The 21,191-nt window shown below is 43.8% G+C and overlaps 1 protein-coding gene and 1 pseudogene across 5 annotated transcripts in view; both read left to right on the top strand.

Annotated features, from left to right (window-relative positions):
- The first annotated feature begins 589 nt into the window (after nucleotides 1-589).
- Nucleotides 590-1,634, top strand: LOC110303453 (annotated as a pseudogene).
- A 7,071-nt stretch (nucleotides 1,635-8,705) lies between these two features.
- Nucleotides 8,706-21,191, top strand: part of L3mbtl3 (L3MBTL histone methyl-lysine binding protein 3) — a 99,423-nt gene continuing 86,937 nt past the window's right edge. For 2 of the 5 annotated variants that reach the window (XM_021173943.2, XM_029482883.1), the window contains exon 1: nucleotides 8,706-8,772. The gene's annotated coding sequence lies outside the window, so the exon portion shown is untranslated. Of the gene's footprint in view, nucleotides 8,773-9,467; nucleotides 9,578-10,546; nucleotides 10,923-21,191 lie in introns of those variants that run through there. The other 3 variants (XM_021173942.2, XM_029482882.1, XM_021173941.1) reach the window with 2 other exon arrangements.

The following is a 21,191-nucleotide window of genomic DNA, read 5'->3' as shown; positions in this document are numbered from 1 at the left end:
CATGACAAAGTCAGCATTTTCAAACACCAGATACAGAAATTAAAAACTGGAAGCATGCCTCAGTTATCTTCTCACAAAAGATAAAGTGAGAATATTTTAAACAAATATTTCTTTAAAACCTGAACAGGCCTGGAGAGTATAAAAGTATAATATATATGCTAAATAAAGATAATATATTCTGACCAGCAGGCTCCTTTGAAATAAGGCCTCTGAGTCATAAGGTGCTCTGTTACATGCTCTTAGGGACTTTCAAGGTGTTCTTACCCACAAAGACCCCTATGCCATGACACCCATGACCTTGTGACCAGTGAGAAAGAAAGGGGCGAGAGGGTGACACAATAATATTTATCATAGCATCTCTCCTAGCAGCTTAATCAGTGTTTATTACACAGTCATTATGAGTTACTGAGATTTTGATTTGGCTCAGGGTTCCAGATGTTTCACTCCCGAATGATAGGCAGTACAGAAACAAACAGATAGAAGTCTGACAAGACGTCCGCAAGTACTTCTCAAACAAAGACACACAGGCAAGAGATTTTTAAAACAGCAAATATTCAACACTATTAATCATTTGAGAGATAAAATTAATATGGAAGCAAGTTGTCACTGCACTCATGTTAGGAAGACCATTATCAAAAACTGGAAGGGCAGACATAGACATCTGTTCTTAGAAAGATTTCGGCAGCAACCATGGAGTACCAAAGCCAAGATGCCTAGTGTGTGTCTGAGCACCTGGAAGTCTCCCCCAAACCAAGGCAAAGAAGCTGTGAAAGCGGCCATTGATGCTGGTTATCACCATAACGACTGTGCGTATGCATATTGCAATGAGAATGAGGTGGAAAAAGCCATCCAAGAGAAGATCAAAGATGAAGTGGGAGGATCTCTTCTTCATCGTCAGCAAGTTGTGGCCCACCTGCTTTGAGAAAAAACCTGCTAAAGGGGGCCTTTCAGAAGACCTTCATGGATCTGAAGCTGGACTATTTGAACCTCTATATCATTCACTGGCCACAAGGACTTCATCTGGGATAGGAGTTATTCCCCAAAGATGATCAAGGCGATAGCGATATACTCACCAGTAAAAACAAAAACAAAAAACAAAAAACAAAAAAACAAAAAAACCTTCTTGGAAGTCTGGGAGGGCATGGAACAACTGGTGGACCAGGGCCTGGTGAAAGCTCTGAGCATCTCTAACTTCAACCACTTCCAGACTGAAAGGCTCCTGAACAAGCCTGGACTGAAACATACGCTAGTGACCAATCAGGTCCAACATCACCCTTACCTCACCCAGGAAAAACTGATCCAGTACTGTCACTCCAAGGGCATCACTGTCATGGCCTACAGTCCCCTAAGCTCCCCAGACAGGCCTAGCACCAAGCCAGAGGGCCCTTCACTATTAGAAGACCCCAAAATTAAAGAGATTGCCGCCAAACACAAGAAAACTTCAGCCCAGGTTCTGATTCGGTTCCACATCCAGAGGAATGTGGTGATGGTCCCAAAGTCTGTGATGCCAGGACTTATACAGAACATTTAGGTCTTTGACTTCCAGTTGAGTGATAAGGAGATGGCCACTATCCTTAGCTTCAACAGAAACTGGGAGGGCCTGCCTGCTGCCTGAGACAGTAAACATGGAATAATATTCCTATGACACAGAATATTGAAGCTAAATCAGCTCTTTGCTGATGCACACCCCACTCCCAAAGTCCTATTTAAGCCTAGCCTGCCTGACATCGTGCTGTAGGCAAGGCTGTGTTCAAATCCCCATACTGAATCAGGGACAGACTGTTGCAAGCAAATATGCCTCAGAGACATGAATGGACAGCACCTTCACTAATTTGATCTGACCAAATGTTTGTCAATAATCAGGAACTCTGGTAACATTTGAGGGTATAAAGATAAAATGATAAAGAGTCATAACATTAACAAACATTAAACATAAAACAAAACAAAACTGGAAGGGCTGTGTGGGCCAGGATATAGAGCATGTCCCTGGACACCACAGGAATGCCACTAGTAAAAACATACAAAACCAGCACAGAGCTGCAAAATACAAACACACAAACAAACAAAACAGTAAACCCTGCAACTATAAGTACTCATGATCTATCCATGTGTGAAGGAGACACTCACTCCCATGTTTATTGTTATTCATAATAGTTGACTAGTGCAATCAACTTGCATCCCCCCCACCAATAAACAGATAAAGACAATAGGACTCTGGGTAGTGGAATCCTAGTCAGCCTTAAAAACTGGGAGCTTGCTTCATTTGAGACAATAGAATGACCCAGAACTTAAAGCAACTTGGCACAGAAAGATAAGTATCAAATGCTCTTTTAACAAAAACCTGACACAAAAGCAGAATTGAACCTTGATTATCAGCAGGAGTACCACAGAGTGTGGAGATAGGGGTCGGGTAAATGGATACAATGTCTCAGCTAGACAGCCGAGACCATTCATAAGTGTCTAAAGTGATGGAAACGTTAATTAGCTTGACTCCATCATCCCAAGTTGATACCCCTATTAGAATAACTTTGTAACTCATTGTGTTAGACAGCTTTTCATTTGTAACAAAAACACCTGAGACAACAACTAGGTGAGTAGGTGGAACTGCTTGCAGTTTCTGAGGGTTCAGCTTTATCTTTTCCACCTCAGGGCTAGCTTTATTGCTCTAGGCCAGAAATGAGATAGAATACGATGGTAACAGAGGAAGCTGCTCCCATCAGTGTAGCCAGGACACAACTAGACAGAGGGAGGAAGAGTCAGGTTCAAGACTGCATCCCACAGTGTCCTTCACTTCCCCATTGTCTACTCAACTATGAATTCATAAAAAGGTTAGCTCATTGATCAGGTCAAACAGAAGCATCCTGAGATCCAGTCACTTCTGCAATCTCTTCTTCTGCATGTTACTCTGGAGACCAAACCTTTACCATACATTTTATATTTGAAGCAGAATATCTGTATCTATATCTACATATGTGTATGTATAGTTATCATTTCCTAATATCTGGTAAATATACTAAAATTGGGCAAGTCTCTAACATTTATTCATTACAACTGAATACTTGAGGATCCTTTCTTGCATTCATCTGGAAAATTTTTCTAACCCTCTCCTGAGCTAGGTATTATCAACCATTTTATTTTACAAATATAGAAAGAGGAGCAAAGGAGGAAAGGTAATTGCTCCAAACTGCTTGTTTGAGAGAGGATTCTGCTATGTTGCCTTCTCTGTGACCTCAAACTTGGGCTTTTCTTGCCTGCACTTCCTACGTGCCTTAGGATTACAGATGTATGCTATAGTGGTTAATATCTTATCTTTCTCTGACCGTGAATGATCTACCATTGTAGTGCCTACCAGCTACCTTCATCTCTGCTAGCTCTAGTTCATGTGGCTAAGTGTCACTGGAGATTGACAGTGGAGAGAGGTCTCTGATGACTCTTAGGCTGCCCTCTCCTTGCTTAGTTCCAAGGCTTTGGCGTTTAGACTTCCTTTTAAACCTTTTTTTTTTTCTTCTGATTTTATTTATTTATTTATTGTTTTTACTTTTACCAGTGCCCGGGATTGGATGGATCTTTTATGTGGCAGGCGAAAGAGAGAGAGAGAGAGCTCTACCACTAAGATACTTGAATTTCATTTTCTTAGCTTTCAGACAGTCTTAGATGTAGTCCAGATGGGTCTTCATTTGTTTCTTGATCCACATGCCTTGGTGTGACTCAAGTGGTGGAACATCTAGAATGCTCTCAGAATTTCAATTCTATTTCACTATCACAAGCTCTGTGCCAGTAACACATGCAGATGTGTCACAAGAACAAGAATACGGACTGGACAAACCTTTCATGGTTGTGTGGACCTCATCTTCTTAAGCTAAGGATTGCAGCCCAACATTGGGTTATATAGCTGAATATGGACGTTATGTATGCAAAATAATTGGTAACATCAAAGAGCTCTTGATCATGCAACAACCAGAGATTAATTCAAAATAAAGCATGCAGTGCATCTAAGCCACTTCTGGCAGCGTTCTCCTGGGTTGTGTCTTGACTTCACTGAAGTCTTGCTTCTGGTCATACAGCATGTGCACATTGTACTGACCATGTGGCTATACTGTGAAATGTCTGCAAACGTCACTTGAAACATTGAGGTTTAGACTTGAGACTGTTGTATGCTTTGGCCTACAGTGTTTGGATTGTACTTACAAAACGTTTTCCTCTTAAATAAGCCTAGTAGTATAATTACAGCAAACAAGGACCTCCAATATTTTGCTACCATTCATCAGCATGTATCTTCTGACTGTATCTTGTTAGAATGATTTTAAAAGTGGCTATTTGCATTGTTGACTTGAGTTCTAACTCAATAAATATAAGATATCACCAAATACATTTTGCTTTGGAGTTAGGACATTTTTAAAAATATCTGAAATGGCCCTAAACATATGCCTGCCATTTTGTAGTATGTATTTATATGAAGTGCATTCTCAACATTTATTGACTATAAAATCTAAACATCAGTATCCTCTGAAAAATCATGAAGTTGCTCTACAGCCTGCAATATTAAATATTCAGATGAAGCTGGGCATGGTGGCACATGCCTTTAATCCCAGCACTCAGGAGGCAGAGGCAGGCAGATTTCTGAGTTCGTGTCCAGCCTGGTCTACAGTGTGAGTTCCAGGACAGCCAGAGCTATACAGAGAAACCCTGTCTAGAAAAAAAACAAAAAATAAATAAAAATAAATAAATAAACAAATATTCAGATGAGATTTAATTCTTGGTGGTACAGTAAAGAAGGGCATTCCCCTCATTAGCATATAAATGGTATAGTTATAATACCAAAGAATTGTTCTAAAACGAAATTCTTTATGGTTTACCATAAATAAATGCTTTATTTGTATATCTATTCTATATACTCAGACACAAGGTCTTCTAAAATAATTTTTTTGGAGCAAAAATGGTTTGCAAGTGGGAAAAGTTCAAGAAGTCCTAACAGAATATTGAGAGGGACATCAAACTGAGCTCTTATAAACATCGGTTGAAAGAACTGAGGTAAAACCAACATTTACATTCTTGGGATAAGATGGGGTACACAATTATGTAAGCAAAACAAAAAACAATCAAAAACAACAACAACAAAAAAAAAACCAAAACAACAGCAACAAAAACCAACACACACACAAAAGAAACAAGACAAAAATCACAGAATCATTCAGTCCATACTTAAAAGTAAGAGGTTTTTTAAAATCTTTGTTCACTTATACAATTTTTCTAGAAATACTCACTTTACCTCAAGACTGGTGACCAATTACACATATTACAACATGAGGCCTTGGATTAGGAAAAGCAGTTTGTGGTTATAAAACTGATCCAGTCTAACCGGCCACGGGAAAATGGAATCCATGACTTTATCTCAGTGGAGGCTTCAGCCCAGGGAAGGAGCTCTCACTGTTACTATTCTGTTACCTGGAAGGTAGGTGATTCCTCACTCCTGACATAAATCACTTTCTGGGTTCTATCTCCTTTGTATGAAATGTGATGTGTTCCTGTTACATAGGGAGGGGCAGAGGGGTATGGCCTTTAAAGAGGCTCAGAAATGGTCTGTTTTCATTGTCAAACAGAGGAGAGAATGGAAGCCCCAAGGTGTGAATGGGCCTGCACAGGGTTTTCTGGCAGTTGTGGTATAAGCAAGAGAGAACACACATCTATTGGATGTCACTCTTGAGTGTCTTTAAACTTGGGGAGATGGGGGCAGGCTCATGGAGGAGGTCATCCATCTACCGAAGGCCTGTGTCCTAAAAGGCTAAGTGTTTAGGGACAGTGAGTGAACGGATCTAACTTGGAAGTTCATGGCAATTACAGTATGCAAACTCAGATGCTTTGATGGACCTTCACTTGGGAGCTCTTGAGAAGCCTCAAAATGTCTTGGAGGAGGGAGTGCTACAGTTTGTTTAAAATGTCTTCCACGTAAACATTGTTTCGACTTCAAGATATCTAGGCGCGTATATTTGAATGGTAGGTACATTTGATATAAAAATACAAAGACAAATAAGGAACTATGGTAAGCCCCTTGTTTGGGATGTCAGGCAGCAGTAGGCCTATCTGAAGAATGTGTTGGGTATTTACATCTTGTGGGATAAGGTAGGGAGAAAGACACAAGGTAGAGAGAGAGTTAAGAGGTGTTGACCAGAATCATAAATCATTCACCAGCTAATGGAAGGTGGAAAGCAGGTAAAGAAGTTTCTATTAGCTCGTTATTTCTTTGAGGAACAAGGGGTCCAATGTACTGATGGCAGTAACAATTTACAAAATTGTTATCTAGAGTTTAACAGCCTTTTTGTCTGTGATGGTGGTATTTAAGGAAAAAAAATAAATTATTTTTATAGCAGATTTTAAAGTCCGTAATCTTACAGGACTTCAAGATCTTTAGTATCTCCATCTTGGGCCACGTTTTAGCAACACCTGGAGATGAAGTTTTCATAGTGAGTTCTGAAACAGAGGTACATTGTCTGTATTGTATCAAACCTCGAGTCACTGCTATTTCTGATAGCCTCTTGTCCAGGGCAGTTTCTATGCAAGGCATGCTCTTTAAACCCTTAGCTTTATTAGGCCTTCTCTGATTGGCTGTCCTCTGTAGACTCTTCTGGGATAGTGGGTCAGTGCATATCCTGCATGTGCATCCTTACTGCTACCGAAAATCCTCAGTTATCCTTGCTACAGTGGTATTTATTACTTAACATAGTTGTTCATAATGTTACATTTGGTCATCTCTTCCTTTCAGGTATCTTGCAGGAGGTAGTGGGTGGGCATGACAGCAAATACTTACTATCCCAGCACTTAGGAAGCTGAGTTGGAAGGACTGTTGTGAATCTCAGGCCAATCTTGGTTGCAGTATAAGATCCTATACCAAAAACCAAAGAGAAACAACCCCCCAATCCCATAATTTTTAAAATTATGAATTAATGTCTATGAAAACACAAACACACAATAGAAATCTCACCTAAAATATCTAGCAAATGACTGAGAGATTTTTAGAAAGAGGAATTTGAAGTTAATTTTGATTTTCTTAGGGCAGGGTCTTAGGTTAAAACAAAATTCGTGGCCTCTCTTTCTTTCTCCTGTAGCCTGCCTTTGGACATTTCACATTTTGTTATTCAAGAGTTGGGGAGAAAAGGCCGGAAGCTGAAATTACTGTCTGCTAATGAAGTTGTCCTGGCACATCCCGGAAGCAGGTTAAACATAATTCGTGAAATCAGTCCTGAGGTGGTGGTCTGAGCTTATCTGAGCTCTCACTAACTGGACCTTCTCTGTTGTGCACCCCTAAACTGCTTGCTGCCCAATGCACGAAGCTTATTTTATGAACTCATCTAAACTCTGCAGTGTGAGTTAGCACCTGAGTTCTGAAGCACATGTCAAGTCACATGCCTCGATTTGGGGTTGGAGAGCTGGCCTTGACCGTAATGGAAGCGATAGATGGTCTGCTTCTCTGCGGCAATTTCACGGGCCTGAAGAGAGAATGTAAGAGTCTATTTTCTGAAACTAGTGCAAGGACCATTCCTTAAGTGAAAAAAAAATTTAATTAAGAATAATCTTACATTTTGGAGGAAGGCTTTTTAATATGGAATTTCCATCTGTGGTATATATTTAAGTCCTAGGCCTCAGGCAACAATAGCAGGGAAAGGCCCCTGTACCCTTTATTAGACTCAAAGCAAACAGTCCAGGCTGGGGGCGGGTCCTTCCTTTACTTCCCCACCGCTTTCCCTTTCGAAGAAGTGCAGGGCTTGCTTTAGTGCTTTTTTCCTTTCACAGCAAAGTCTCCTGTTGGCCTGAAGTATTTATCACAAGTTTAATTACTTTGAATTATTTTGTCTGCCCTCTTCCCTCCTTCTGAACCTTGTAGAAAAGAGGAACCGTAAACTCCCCCGAAGTCAGCTTGCAGTCCGTAAACAGAAAACTGCCAATATCAAATACAATAATGGCTTGATTCAGATTTGACGAGCTGACAAAGGCAGGGTTTGCTATTTAAGCAGCTCAGCCATCTTGACTGAGTACATTAAGCGGGCGGTCCTCTATTATTGCCTAGGCACTCTACCAGGGATTTCTAAGTTGAGGTAGAACTCCCAGCATCCCTTACAACAGAGGCCTAACCCACAGAAGCTGTCAATACAAATCTCATTTAGGATGCGGAAAGAACGCGCAAGTTTCAGACTTTATTATGCATTCTTCCAGTCCCGAAAAGGGCAAATGAAACTCCGTGCAAGCGTAGAACTTTATTTCCTATTTTATTCTTGACCTGTGGCATGGATCTAGCCCCTGGTAGCAGTGGTGTAAGTCCAGGGCCCACTCTTTAATGGCTGAATGCACACGTTTAAGCAGCACATGGTGGATTCGCTGCTCTGCAAATTGCTGTAGAAAAAAAGTAAAGTGCAAAAGCAGACAAAGAAATCTATAACCTTCTCGGTCTTTCACATTTGTTCGGGCCGTTCTTTGAAGCAGCTCGGAGGAGCGACAAGGATCGCGGAGAGATGCACCTGAAGCAGTTGTGTGCGGGCGGCCGAGGCGGCCGAGACGCTCAATCGCGGCTTTCCAGCGGCGAAGGCGCAGCAGCAGTCAGAGGGAAGGCAGTGCGAGCCTCCTCGGCAGCGGCGGCGGCGGCGGCGGCACCGGCACCAGCGCAGTTTCCCCTCTCCCCAGCCCTGACTCTACGCGCACATGCGCACTGCGCCCGCAGCCCTGGACCATTTGTCAGGACTACTCGTGAGACGGAGAAAAAAAAAGAGAGAAAATTTGGGGGTAAGGAGCGCTTGATCAGATCTAATCTCTAATTAATCTGCAGATCAGCCTGCGCCAGAGCCATTCATTGATTTTTTTTCTGGGTGAGGATGAAAGTTCTGAGACCGAGAGAGGGAAGGAAGCGCACCCTCGTCTTGGGAAAGAGATCAGGGGAGGGGAAGGAAAGAAGGGGTTTCTCCCCCACTTCTCTGCGCCTCTGGGAAAGAGGAGAAAACTTAATCCCGGGGAAAAAAGTGGGCAAGTGACTCGGAAGCGGCTGGAGGGGGAGTCTGTGGGCATCTCACTCTGAAGTAGTGAGTGCGAGTGCGAAAGAGGAACAAAAGAGCGAGAAAAGAGAAAGGAAAAAATGGGGGGAGGAGAGACTTGTATTTTTTCCTCCTTTGCGCGCACACGGGGAAGGGTGTGGGGGGCCGTGCGGAAGGGAGCCGGCCAAGGCGGCCGCGTCGGGCCGTCGCCCGCGCGCAGGCAGCGGGATGCGTGTGGGCCCCCTCCCCCCCCCGCCCGGAGCTTGTCACTTTGGTCGCTTTTTTGACACCGGGTGCTGGGTGGCGGCGGTGAGGGGGGGGGGGAGGAGCGCGGCACCGCGGGGCTGAGAGTCCGGGGCGGCGGTGGGGGAAAAACGCGGCGGAGCCGCAGCCTCCCCGGGGGCGCCGAGCGCGGTCGGCCTGAGCCTAAGGGGGGGAGGGGGCGGCTTCGGGAGGGGACCGCGGGCACGATCGGTGCGGCGGCGGGAGGACGCGAGCCCCGGCGCGCCGCCCCTGCGGCCCCCTCCGCCCGTGTGGCCTTTGTGCCGAGCGCGCACCGGGTGAGCGAGCGGGCGGGCGAGCGAGCGAGCGGGCGGGCGGGCGAGCGCGACAAGTCCAAGTACGGGAGACCGAGGCAGTGGGAAAAGAGGCCGGGCCACTTTGCTCGCCAGCCAGCTCGGCTGCGGAGAACCGACTGGTTGAATGTGGCAGAGGCGCGTCTCGCTGGCGCGGCCGTGTGTGTGTGTGTGTGTGTGTGTGAGTGTGTGTGAGTGTGTGTCTCTGTGTCTGTGTGTCGGTGAGTGTGTGTCGGTGTGAGTGTGAGCGCGCGCCGAGAGGCCTCCCTCCGCGACTCGCACCGCGCACACGCACCCGCACCCGCACGCACACCCGAGCCGCGGCGGGGCCGGCGGCCGAGAGTTTGCGTGTGTGCTCTCCCCTCTCGCCACCTCCCCGCTCCCCGCCGCCGACTGTGGGAGAATTTCCTAGAGATCGCCTCCAATTTCCGCCATTTTGGGAAAGTTGCACGGAAAAAAAAAAAAAAAAAGAAGAAGAAGAAAGAAATAAAGCCTCCGCTGGATTTTTTTTTTTTTTCCTCCTGCTAGAGGCAGGAAAGTGCTTTTAGGGAACGCGGCGGCGCGGGCTCGACACTGCCGTCCCCGCGGGGAGGAGGACGCGGGGCCGGGCCGGGCACCCGCACCGTCGCGGCGATCTTCTCCGCGCAGCGCCGCCAGTGCGGGCGCGGGCGTGCGAGCGAGGCGAGGCGGTGGCGGGCTGCGGCGGGGGCCGTGGAGCCTGCAACTTGTTTATCGCCGCCCCGGGTGGCCGAGGCCGGCGGCCCGGGTCCGCCTCGCCACCGTGCGTGCGCCGATCTGCGCTCATGGGCTACTGTCTGGTCCATGCTCGCGTCCTGGGCCCGGCGGGGCCGGCCTCGCGCAGCGGCGGCGGGGCGGGGGAAGTAGAGGCCGGCGGGGGTGGGGATCGGGAAGCGCAGGAGCGGAGGCATCCGCCGCGCGCCCCGCCAGCCAGCCAGCCGCCGGCCGGAGGAGGAGGCAAACTTGAGAGCGGCGGGGCCAGGGGCGCACTGGCGGAGGGAAAACTTTAATCGCCTTTTTGGGAGAATAGAAACAGGGAAAAAGAGAAAAGGAAAAAAAAAATCCAAAAGGCAAAAAAAGTGCATGTGTGTGGGGGTTTCTAGGACCCGAACCTCACGATCGGATCTGATCCGATCACGGCCCACCGCGGGGCCGTGAGAGAAAGTTGACCAGCGTGGCGGCTTTCTTCGCGTCCGGCCGTGGTGTCTGTCTGTCCGTCCGCGCTCCGACCCAACCGGGGTGGGAGATCCAGCCGCACTGCCCGGTCGCGTGGGTCAGGGCTCTTGCCCCACCCTTCCACGGGGACACGAAGGTAAACGTCGCTTTGGTTTTCCTTCTCTGTCCTCCTGCAGCCACCTCCCAGCTTCCTTTTCCTCTCCTTTCCCCGCTGATTTATTTTTCTTTTTGTTTTTTTTGTTTTTTTAGGTGGGGGACCCGAAAAACGGAGTCTCTTTCCTTATGCAACTTTCTCGGGCGCAGTTTGCTGGGCCCATCCCCCCCGCCTTCTGCATCCCTTGGCCCGCTCCTTTGCCACCTTGGGGCTACCGCCAAAAGCATGCATTTAAGATCATCCAAAGTGCCCAGGAACAAAAATAGATGTTAAAGAATTGTTCTAAGTTAAGGGAAACTGAGAGGAGAAATAAGAAACCGGTTTGAGTGTGTGTGTGTGTGTGGGGGGGAGGTGCGTCGCTTGGGATGAGTGCGTTGAATTTTCATTTCAATTTTCGTAGGTGGTTGGTTACGATGCCTTTATTGGTGTGGGGAGCCCGGGAAGCTCTGTACTGGCTACCTCGGTTGCGTGGATTTTTGCGCAAGTTTTTAGAAAAACACTGACTCGAGTAGAGAGCCGGAAAGTTTCAAGTGCAGCAAAATAGTGAGCCTGCAAAACTGGCCAAGGGGGGACCTCTAGTGGTTAAACGCATCTTAAGTTCGAAAGACAAGACCAAAGTTTGGCCTTTACTTGTAGCTACATGCAGTCCGTTTAGACGTGGAAGTAATTAGAAGACCTGAGTTGTAGCCAGATGTGAGAAAGGATGCTAGTCCGAAATAGAAGTTTTGTAAACCAGAGAACAATGACGTCTAAGCTTGCCGGCCCTGTGATTTCCATCCTTTCTTGCTTACAGTAAAAAAACCAAAGTTTTTTTATTCTGAGATTTGAGATTGACACTCCTTAGATAAGAAAGTTGTCTTATGTTTACCGTCATCTGTACCTCCGTTTTTTTTATTTCCCCTCTTACGAGTCATAGCAGGTAGCTTAATTCGGAATGTTAAGGAGAAGTCAAAATGAAACCTGTGCTTAGCACTTTGCAAAAAACTGAAAAAAAAAAAAAAAACCAAACAAACCTGAAATTAGCTTTTTATATGAACTGATCATTTTGTGTCTCTGATGCATATAATCTCAGGCTAACAAATTATTCAACAATTTACATATAAACTTACATAATATATGCTCATAAAATACATAGTATCTTCTCGTTGTAACGGTGTAATTTTGATTCACTGAGTAAAAACATTTATTTCAGTATACTTTGTATTTACGATGTAAACCATTTTATATATGCATGGGTTACATAACTATTTCCCAGTGTGTATTCTGGAAAAAAAAAAAAACCAACAACATTGAATTGTAAGGATAAAATCAGGAGGGATTAAGGTTGTATAGAATCATTCTTGTAATTACCACCTGTCCGTCACAGTGAAAGAGACAGGGTCCATCCATCTATGTAGCTCAGGCTGGAGTTGAATTTGTATTTCCCTCCTGGTGCTTGGGTAACAGTCTTATTTACAATGGGAATTTTTATTATGTGGTTTAGAGTACGGGAATGATGTGAGTGATTAAAATTAATTTCACCTTACATGTACCTAGTTAATTTGAATACACAGCACAGTGTGGTGTGATGGGTGTTGAGTTTGAATTGTATATTATGGATATGAGGGCTTTATGAGAGTGCTTTGAGGGTGTTTGTTTGTTTTCCTTTTCCTCCAATATAATCAATGCTAGATCCTTAAAAGAAGTCATCGGGGTACACAGCAGTTGTAAAGGTCACCAGACAGATGTCTTTCACTGGACACTTGGTTTCCAGTGCAGCTGGAAATTAAAAAGTGTGTGACAGGGTTAGTAGAAAGGAAAACAACAACAAAAACTTAGTTTGTGGGAACTGCTTTGAATGTTTGAACAAGTAGACAGCAGGTGTGCTTGAAAAGGTGAAAGAAGCATTGGGCAAAAAAGGAGTGTCCCGTAGTGCGCATGTGCCTTTGGTGTGGTTGCATGGGAGGCCAGAGACCAGCTCGAGTTGTTACAGTTACAAGCTTTCCTGCTCTGCTCCTAGCCATCCTTTTTTTCCCCTCCCTCTCACCGAACCTGGCTCACTGATTGGCTAGACTGGCTGGCCAGTGAGCTGCAGGCCCTCCCTCCAGTGCTCAGGTTACAGATGAGAGTGCTCTGGGATTTTAGGGAAGTGCGGAGGAATCTGAACTCAGGTCTTTGTGCTTTCTTGGCTGTCTCTTTATTGACTTTGCCTTCTCCCAGTTCCTTGTTACTAGATTTTGGGGGAGGAGACGGGTAATGAAGGGTTTCTCTGTGTAGTCCTGGTTGTCCTAAGACTCTCCCTGTAGGCCAAGTTGGCCTCCAACTCACAGAGATGCACCCACCTCTGCGTCAGGCATTCTGGGATTAAAGGTGTGTGCCACTACGACTCAACCATTACTGTATTCTTTTTTGTTTTGTTTTGTTTTGTTTTGTTTGTTTTTGTTTTTGTTTTTTCGTGTAGCCCTGGCTGACCTGGAACTCACTTTGTAGACCACGCTGGCCACAAACTCAGAAATCCGCCTGCCTCTGCCTCCCGAGTGCTGGGATTAAAGGCGTGCACCACCACGCCCAGCTCATTACTGTATTCTTACTGGCGGTTCAGCTCCTTTTTTTTTTTTCTACTGAAAACGATTGATTGATTGATTGATTGATTGAAAAAGTGGGGAAAGCAGAACAAAGCAGTAGTGAATCAATTGATACCTTCTATAGGTGGATATACAATGGTAGGGAGGAGACAGGAGCTTTAAATGCCTTTGCAGCCTGAGCTACAATTTTGTAGCTAAAATTTATGACAGTTTGGGGGGGGTTAATTAACATGTAATTAACATTTAAGTGGCTCCTATGAAGAAGACCTTCTTCTGCCAGAGACCATGTCTTAGGGGTGTAGCATAGACTTAGGAATTTTTGAAAACATTTCTATGGGAATATAGAAATGTTGTCTAATAAGTTCTTTTTGGTTATCCTGGAGGGTGCTGGTTTACTCCCAACAAATAATCCAGGACCTTCGTTTAGGATCAAGGGCAGTCCCTGATGAGGGAAGCCACTGCTGGGGTAGAGTATCTAAGAGTTGCTGTCTGTTACTGATGCTGGCTCAGCCCGGTAGCCTTCCTTGCTCCTTTTCCACTGACTTCCCTGCCTCCTCTGTCTTGACTATTAAAGAGTTTGCTAATTCTTATTTGGCAGAAACAAAAAGGAATGAAGTTAACGTTCCTTTTAAATGTTATTGTTAGTTTCTCTCTCTCTCTCTCTCTCTCTCTCTCTCTCTCTCTCTCTCTCTCTCTCTGTGTGTGTGTGTGTGTGTGTGTGTGTGTGTGTGTAAAGAGAAGGAAGAGAGAGACAGAGAGAGAGCAGAGAGGTTGTAAAAGTGGCACACCATATTACATGCATGACAGTTAGAAAACATCTTTGGAGTTACTTCTTCCTCTTCATCTTTATATGGGTCCTGGGGGTTGAAGTCAGGTTGTCAGGTACCTTTACCCTCTGAACAATCTCACTGGACTCAGCCTTTTATGAGCAGAGCTAATTATCTCCTTTGAGTCAGGTGGATTACAAATGAAACTGAGTGATGGCCAGAATAAAAGTGACGGTGAACACTAGTTTATTGTCATTTCTGTTTGTGGATTGTCTTAAGTAGAGCAGCCAGTAGAATTCATAGATTTAGTTTTTGTCAGTGTGTGGATGATGCTGCAGAGACAGTGGGCAGAAGCAGCTATAAGCCCATGCAAATAAGAACATGGTCCTGGGGAGAGTGGGGTGGCTAGTGTAGTTTCTGTGTGCTGAATTAAAGACAGCACTTGCTAGTCTTTACTGGAAGAGACACTGTGCCCATGGACTTGGAATTAGAAAAGTGAAGCCTGCAGTCTAATATATCATCTTGTAGGAGTTACTGGGTCACCTTCACCTGGATTTCCCCTTCGGAAAAAATGGAAATACTGATATTTGCTCTTTGTGGAAGGGAAGTTTCGAACTATGATTTTGGGAATTGTGAAAAGGTGTTCAAGTATGTGATGGCCACTTTACCCTCCCATTCCTTCCTTCCTTCCTTCCTTCCTTCCTTCCTTCCTTCCTTCCTTCCTTCCTTCCTTCTTCTACTCTTCCCCATCCTCCCCTTCTTCTTTTTGAGACAGGATCTCAGATTCGTAGCTCTAGCCTGGAACTCTATGTAGACCAGGCTGACCTGGAACTCACGGAAATCTTCCCACATTTGCCTCAGGGCACTGGGATTGAAGCTGTATGCCATCAAGCCTGCTTTGTCTGTCTTTTCCTTCTCTTCCTTTTTTTTTTTTTTTTTGTTTGTTTGTATGTTTGTTTTTAGATTTATTTATTACTAATTTATATGTGTGCATGCTTTGCCTAGATGTATGTCTGTGCATCATAATTGTGCTTGGTTCCTTCCAAAGTCAGAAGAAGCTGCTGGATCCCCTAGGACTGGAATTAGAGATGGTTGCAAGCTGCCCAGTGGGAGTCGAACTCAGGTCCTCTCCTTAAGCAACAAGCACTCACTAACCACGGAGCACCGCGGAGCCCACTCTCCAGATTGATTGTCTTTTGTTTCTTAGGAAACAATATCTTGGTGGAACCGAGCTTTACCATACTGCTGGTTACAAAGCATGAGCATTGTCCCAAATGAATAGAAGGGCTAAAAGAAAAAAAAAAGTCTAAAAATAATGCCTACTCGTTGAAGTGGTAGCGTGAGGGGAGTATGGATATATGCGTGGGAAATTGTTTACTGTAGTTAACACTGTGATGGTATGCTTCGAGTCTCCCAGAAAATAGGAGAAAACAGAAGACTGGGAGACAGTGATGGAAGGTCCTGAGGAGGACAGGAATTGATTTCTGAGAGTGGCTAGTTTTAAGGAAAAGCCCAAGTAAGACTTTCCCCATATGTTTTCTAGCCATCTCTGTTGTCGTGTTTCTCATTATAGCCAATTCTAAAATCTAAATATAAAAAAAAAAGAAATACTATTATTATTTTTATCCTAATGATACTCAACCTGACAAAAGAAACCAACAGGCTTCAGTTTTATTAGTTTTATTTCATCTCCCTTTTATAAATTATCCAATCAGTATCCTGAGGGTCTAGGAAGTGAGTAGTGGAGGAGGGAAGATGTACTTGTCCATTTAATTAATCCTGCAGTCATTGAGAGGTAGCTCTGGAGTAAACTCTGCTTTTTGGTTTTGCTTAATTTAAGTTTTATGAATATGGATGTTTTGTCTGTACGTATGTCTGTGAACCACTTGTGTCTAGGAGGTCAGAAGAGATTTAGAATCTCCTGGATCTGGACTTAGAGATGGTTGTGAGTCAACATGTAGATACTAGGGATTAAACATGGCTCCCCTGCAAGAGCAGCAAGCACTCTTAACCACTGAACCATCTCTTCAGTTCATGGTATTTTACTCTTAGCAATTATGTGTTGTCATAGATAAGACACCTGTGATTTATGGTAGATAGAGCAGAATAGAAAATTTATGAGACGTAACTTTATATGGTATGTCACAGTCGCACCCTTGGAGTCTCATGGATAGATAGTCATGGGAATCTTCATTTAAGCAGTGTCTTTGGTTTCTTAAGTAGTTGCTACTGGCTTTTAACAGTGTTGAAATGTGAAAGTCTAGGTTTTGTTCCAGAGGAGCTCCCGGGATCTTTAGCCTAGAAGGAGCGATAACTGAGAGCTCTGCTAATTGTAACAACTGCTGGAGTCCGTTCTAGTGTATACATAGCAATAGTGTAACAATTCCACTTTGGGTCCTGAAAGAGTACACAGGCTCTAGGTGCCTTAGAAGCCAGCAAAGTCAGGAAACATGAACTTGGGTGCTGGCTTGTGATGCTATTCCTGGTTGTCAACTTGGAATATAACCTGACTATATCTGGAATGAACTACAATCCAGAATTGGAGAGCTCACCTGTGATCTAGATCTTGAGGCTGGAAGAGACAAGTGTGTGACCTGGATCTTGGCATGGAGATCTTGAGGCATAGTGGCCTTGAAAAGCTTAGGCTCAGCCAAGGTAGTATATGCCTTTAATCCCAGGAGACTGAGGCAAGGTCTCTGAGTTTAAAGTCAGCCTGGGACAAAGCAAGTCACACATTCTGCTGGAGACCTTTATAAGGACATTGGAAGAAGGAAGATTCACTCTTCTGGTTGCATTTACTTGCCAGAATATCTGTTGGAATCTGCTTCCACAGAAGCCGGGCTGAAACAACAGCCTCGTGGGACTGAACAACCACTAGACTCTTGGATTCTTCAGTATTAGGGTGTAGTTACATGATCAACATTTATTGTCGAATCAGTGAATGTTGTGTCTACAAAACCACCAAACATCAGTCTTTAGCCTCATAAAGTGAGTTCATAATCTAGAGAGATAAACTGTACACAGATGGTGGTGCACAAACAAACCCATGATTAAGTGTGAGTGAATGGAGGAGATAAAGTCACAGATACATGGTATACCACCGTTGTTAACCACATTGCTGTCCTAGAGATGGGTGACAGAGCATGCCCTATTAATAGCTTGTTTGTGATTCTATCAGAATCTTCTGTAATCTTGAATTTTCTGTATTATTACTTCTTGTTTTGAGACAGTGTTTTACTGTGTAGTTCAAGGTAGCTTCAAACACAAATGTAGCCTAGGTTGCCCTTGAACTCACAGTTCTCTTGCTTCAGCCTCCTCATGTGTACTCCCACATCCACTGGTTATGTTTCTTTCAAAATAAACTAGCACAAAGAGATACTTAGTAACTTGTCCAGAGGCATCTCTTACTATTTGAAAAGGTGAGGACCAGAGAAAATGATACTATAGGCTAACAGTCCTAAGATTTTTCTGCTTTGTTTAGATTTCTGATTTGCTTTGCTTTGTTTTTCCTTTCTTTTCTCTTTCCTCTTCTCTCTTCTTCTTTCCTCTTTTTCCTCCTCCTCCTCCTCTCCTTCTCTCCTCTTCCTTCTTCCACAGGCTTTCTCTGTGTAGCCCTGTGTATCCTAGAATTTACTCTGTAGATCATGCTGACCCCAAACTTGGAGATCCACTGCCTCCAAGTGTAGGATTGGGATTAAAGGTGTGTGCCACTACTGCCTGGCTAGATCTCTGTTTTTCACACAGTAGTGCATAGAGTTAAAGTAAAAACGTCTTTCCAGATTAGTGTATTTTCTTTAATATATTGGCTCATATTAAAGGATTGGTGGGAAGAAAATATTGATTCTTTTTTGTTTGTTTGTTTGTTTGTTTCCAAGACAAGGTTTCTTTGTGTTGCCCTGGGTGTTCTGGAACTAGCTCTGTAGACCAAGCTGGCTTGGTACCCAACAGAGATCTTACTGCCTCTGCCTCTTGACTTGGGATTAAAGACACACATATCCACCACCTGATTCTATCCTTTGTACAAATTGAGACTTGAGAAAAGTTCAGTTATTGAGCTTTGCTAAAAGTCCTCTCTGTCTTGAGATGACACAACGTATTAGTAAAATAGTAGAAAGGAATTGTGGCTGGGATTGTGGCTCAGTGGTAGAGAAATCATTGTCCTAGCATGCGTGAGACTCTGTCTTCAAACCTTTTTAGCACAGAAACAAGTGGCATCCTACTTTACTGATATAGACTGAAAAGATAATGGAATTTACTCAGCATCCAGGGTTGTAAAAGAAAGAAACTTAAAGGATATATACACACAGTCATATATCCTTTCTGATAAATATATATGTATCAGACAGAGAGAATATATCAGGCGGGTGGGGTAGGTGGTGTAGTATCCTAGAATAAAAAATGTATTTAATAACTTGTATGAGAAACATTTCAGCAACCAATGCTTTAATTATGGAGCTAAATTCAGATCAGGAGGCCATTTGTGTGATGAGGAAAGAGACTGTTTCTGTATTTGTGTGGCAATGGCCGTGAATATCTGCTATGTGAGTTGTTTCACATCAAACAAGTCTTTAGTGTGACTTAAAGTTGTCATTTCTTGTGCTGATTATAGGGCAGTCGATTGTTCAAATTCGATGCTGCTTTTCCTCCCACCTACTGTGTGCTAGCTGAGCTCTAAGTAGGGCTATACCTTTATATTGTATATTGTTATTTTTTTTAAATCAAACTAGTTTAGTTTCGACAGTGTTTTGAGGTTGTTTATTCTGCAAAATCAACAGAGTATTTTCTGCATCTGTTTCAATATTGCCTTCTGAACAGTGAATTGGAAGGTCTGCATGGCTAATTGCACCTGAGTGTTAAATAATTTAAATAATTCACCCTGTTGGTATGGTCTTACTTGGTGGATGTATCTTAGCTGCTCAATCTGTTGATAAGGGAGGCTGCTTACAAATGGTTATTGAGATAAGCCTGGAGGCATGACTTCTGTGTGAGAAAGAAAATCTGGTCAAATCTAATTTATTACATGCAAAAAAAAAAAAAAGGAATAGAGTGTAAATGCTTCCATTTTTGCTCCATGTTCTATAAAAATATGAAGCAGAATTAGAAGGTACCACACTTAGCATTTAAAAAAAACTTATGAAATGAAATAAAAGGAGCAAGACACCACTTTTAGCTTTCTTTCTTTTAAATTTAAATCCATGCATATGTAGCAAAAGCCTAGAAGTGTCTGTGTCAGACAGGTTCTTGTTCTTTTTCTGGCCGGTGGAGCTCTCTAATGGTGTAAAGTTTCTAGTGTTACCATTCTAGGGTAGTATGCTGATGAGATGATGTCATTTTTAAGAACATCGCTTCTTTGCTCTGAGATGCCTTCTATCGGTACACTGAGTGTGAGCTCAGAAGCATCTATAGGAACGCATTAAATAGGCCGTCGTCCCTTGTCCGTTAATGTCAGTTAATGAGATTTCAGTTTCTCTGTACATTTTTTTTTTCTTGAAAGACATTTTTTTCATTTTCTGTTCCTCCTTTAGAGGAAGTAAATATGTTTTGGCCACAGAATCTCACTCTTCACCTCTGACAGGAACAAACTGAGGGGGCAGGAAGTTGAGATTTTGTAAAGGTTGTCAGGAAGACCTGTGCATCCAGTCTTCATGACTGCACAGACAGCAGGCCACAGAGACACACTTATGCTGTAACTGAGACAGGTCTTACTGCAATATAGTCAGGCAGGCACATGGGCAGAGAACGATAGGGGCTGATCATTCTAATTACAGAGTTTGTATTTAAAAGTGTCATAGGTTTTAAAGCCTCTTGGGTTTCTGTCGCTCAGGGCCAGGGGAGAATAGAAGACTGATAGCCTTAAGGATTGGTTCTTGATTGTTCTTTGGTTTCTCACATCATCATAATAATCTAACGTTTTGTCTGCTCGAAATATGTGAACCTGGGCCCTCAGGGCAGAAGTTATCATCTCTACACTACAGATCCCAATTCCAATATGTGTGTGACTCAGTTCTTATCAGGCCCGGCGAGTAGAGTATCAAAGCTTGTGTCTGTCATGCTTGATTTGAAAGGGAAATTCTTCTTTGTAGGCAATATGTGTTTGTTGAGAGATGCTTCCAGTGCAAGTTTAGATCTCTTGTGTCCTTATTGAATAAGCCCATTTAAGAGGTTTGAATTTAACTTCTTTTGATGTGTTCTTTACTGACGCTTAAGTGGGGGTCGTTTCTTGGAGCACCAATGCTATGCCTCTGCCAAGCAGAGAAATAAGTACTTAGCAGCTGAGTTGTCAGCTGGGCGTTTTCACTGGAGAACATGACATGGGTAGATAAGTGGATTTCTCTCCCTCTGGTCTGTTGTCTCTCCACTCCCTTCCCCCCTTTTTATTTTTTCAGTATTGAGGCTTAAATGTGGAGCAAGCACTGAACCTCTATTCTCCTTTTTGATCACTGTGTGTGTGTCTGTATGTGTGTCTGTCTGTCTGCCTGTGTCTGTGTGTGTTTGTGTATAGGTGCACATGGACGGGTACAGACAACCTCATGTATGTTTACCAAAGTACCTCACATCTTTTATTTGAGACAAGGTCTCATTTGCCTGGAACTTTCAGCAAGTAGGCAAGGCATTTAAGTAGCCAACACACTCAAGGGATTCGCCTTTCTCTGTCCCCTTCTCACTGTTGCTGGGACTCTGTGTGCACTTTGTGCTTTTTATGTGCATTCTAGGACTCTGAACCTAGCTTCTTCCAGTCACTAGACATCACTTTACCAACTGATCCATCTCCCTCTCCAGCCCTGGGTCAGTCAGTCGAGAAACTTTATTTATACCTATCATGAGTCTTTGTGAGGGATTTAAAAAATTACCAAATCAAGTTCTCCTTAAAAGCTTCCCTTCCCTTCCCTTCCCTTCCCTTCCCTTCCCTTCCCTTCCCT

This window comes from Mus caroli, chromosome 10, assembly GCF_900094665.2.
Source record: "Mus caroli chromosome 10, CAROLI_EIJ_v1.1, whole genome shotgun sequence".
In the NCBI taxonomy this organism is placed as follows: Eukaryota; Metazoa; Chordata; class Mammalia; order Rodentia; family Muridae; genus Mus; species Mus caroli.
This window is presented reverse-complemented; position numbering and strand designations above follow the sequence as displayed.